This window comes from Salvelinus namaycush, chromosome 16 (genome assembly GCF_016432855.1).
Source record: "Salvelinus namaycush isolate Seneca chromosome 16, SaNama_1.0, whole genome shotgun sequence".
NCBI classification, from domain to species: Eukaryota; Metazoa; Chordata; class Actinopteri; order Salmoniformes; family Salmonidae; genus Salvelinus; species Salvelinus namaycush.
In genome coordinates this window covers 24347912-24350193 of record NC_052322.1, presented here as the reverse complement: position 1 = coordinate 24350193, position 2282 = coordinate 24347912, and positions in this window count along the sequence as shown.

Below are 2282 nucleotides of genomic sequence, written 5' to 3'. Positions count from 1 at the left end.
GCAGTGGTTATGCGTTTCTTTATTACACATGTTGAAAGCCAGTGCTTTGTTCTACGTAGAAACGTGTTTGGCCTCAATAACACAGGAAACCCCTGAAAGTTGGTTTCATAAATGCCTCCATGGTCAGTTACTGTGCATGCATGGTGCACGTCCATTTGACTGAATTGTAAAACAGCTTGGGAATTTACAGGTTAACTAGAAAAGCACAGGGGTACTGTTACATATCAAATTGTATTTGTCACATGCGCCGAATACAACAGGTGTAGACCTTACAGTGAAATGCTTACAAGCCCTTAACCAACAATGCAGTTTTAAGAAAAATAAGTGTTAAGTAAAAAATAAAGTAACAAATAATTCAAGAGCAACAGTAAAATAACAATAGCGAGACTATATAGGGGGTACCGGTACAGAGTCAATGTGTGGTGGCACCGGTTAGACGAGGCAATTGAGTAATGTACATGTACAGTAGGTAGAGTTAAAGTGACTGCATAGATAATAAACAGAGAGTAGCAGCAGTGTTAAAAGTAGGGTGGTAGCCATTTGATTAGCTGTTCAGGAGTCTTATTACATTTTTTAATTTTTTTATCTCACCTTTATTTAACCAGGTAGGCAGGTTGAGAACAAGCTCTCAATTACAACTGCGACCTGGCCAAGATAAAGCAAAGCAGTTCGACACATACAACAACACAGAGTTACACATGGAATAAACAAACATACAGTCAATAATACAGTAGAAAAAGTCTATATACAGTGTGTGTAAATGAGGTAGGATAAGGGAGGTAAGGCAATAAATAGGCCATGGTGGCCAAGTAATTACAATATAGCAATTAAACGCTGGAATGGTAGATGGTAGTAGAGATACTGGGGTGCAAAGGAGCAAGATAAATAAATAAATACAGTATGGGGATGAGGTAGTTGGATGGGCTATGTACAGGTGCAGTGATCTGTGAGCTGCTCTGACAGCTAGTGCTTAAAGCTAGTGAGGGAGATATGAGTCTCCAGCTTCAGTGATTATTGCAGTTCGTTCCAGTCATTGGCAGCAGAGAACTAGAAGGAGAGGCGGCCAAAGGAAGAAATGGCTTTGGGGGTGACCAGTGAGATATACCTGCTGGAGCGCGTGCTACGGGTGGGTGCTGCTATGGTGACCAGTGAGCTGAGATAAGGCGGGGCTTTACCTAGCAGAGACTTGTAGATGACCTGGAGCCAGTGGGTTTGGCGACGAGTATAAAGCGAGGGCCAGCCAACGAGAGCGTGCAGGTCGCAGTGGTGGGTAGTATATGGGGCTTTGGTGACAAAACGGATGGCACTGTGATAGACTGCATCCAATTTGTTAAGTAGAGTGTTGGAGGCTATTTTGTAAATGACATCGCCAAAGTCGAGGATCGGTAAGATGGTCAGTTTTACGAGGGTATGTTTGGCAGCATGAGTGAAGGATGCTTTGTTGCGAAATAGGAAGCCGATTCGAGATTTAATTTGGATTGGAGATGCTTAATGTGAGTCTGGAAGGAGAGTTTACAGTCTAACCAGACACCTAGGTATTTGTAGTTGTTCACATATTCTAAGTCAGAACTGTCCAGAGTAGTGATGCTGGACGGGTGGGCAGGTGCGGGCAGCGATCGGTTGAATAGCATGCATTTAGTTTTACTTGCATTTAAGAGTAGTTGGAGGCCACGGAAGGAGTGTTGTATGGCATTGAAGCTCGTCTGGAGGTTAGTTAACACAGTGTCCAAAGAAGGGCCAGAAGTATACAGAATGGTGTCGTCTGTGTAGAGGGGGATCAGAGAATCACCAGCAGCAAGAGCGACATCATTGATGTATACAGAGAAGAGAGTCAGCCTGAGAATTCAACCCTGTGGCACCCCCATAGAGACTGCCAGAGGTCCGGACAACAGGCCCTCCGATTTGAGACACTGAACTCTATCGGAGAAGTAGTTGGTGAACCAGGCGAGGCAGTCATTTGAGAAACCAAGGCTGTTGAGTCTGCCAATAAGAATGTGGTGATTGACAGAGTCGAAAGCCTTGGCCAGGTCGATGAAGACGGCTGCACAGTAATGTCTCTTATCGATGACGGTTATGATATTGTTTAGGACCTTGAGCGTGGCTGAGGTGCACCCATAACCAGCTCTCTGCTGCCAATGACTGGAACGAAATGCAAAAATCACTGAAGCTGGAGACATATCTCCCTCACTAACTATAAGCATCAGCTGTCAGAGCAGCTTCCCGATCACTGCACTTGTACAAGGCCCATCTGTAAATAGCCCACCCGACTACCTCATCCCCAT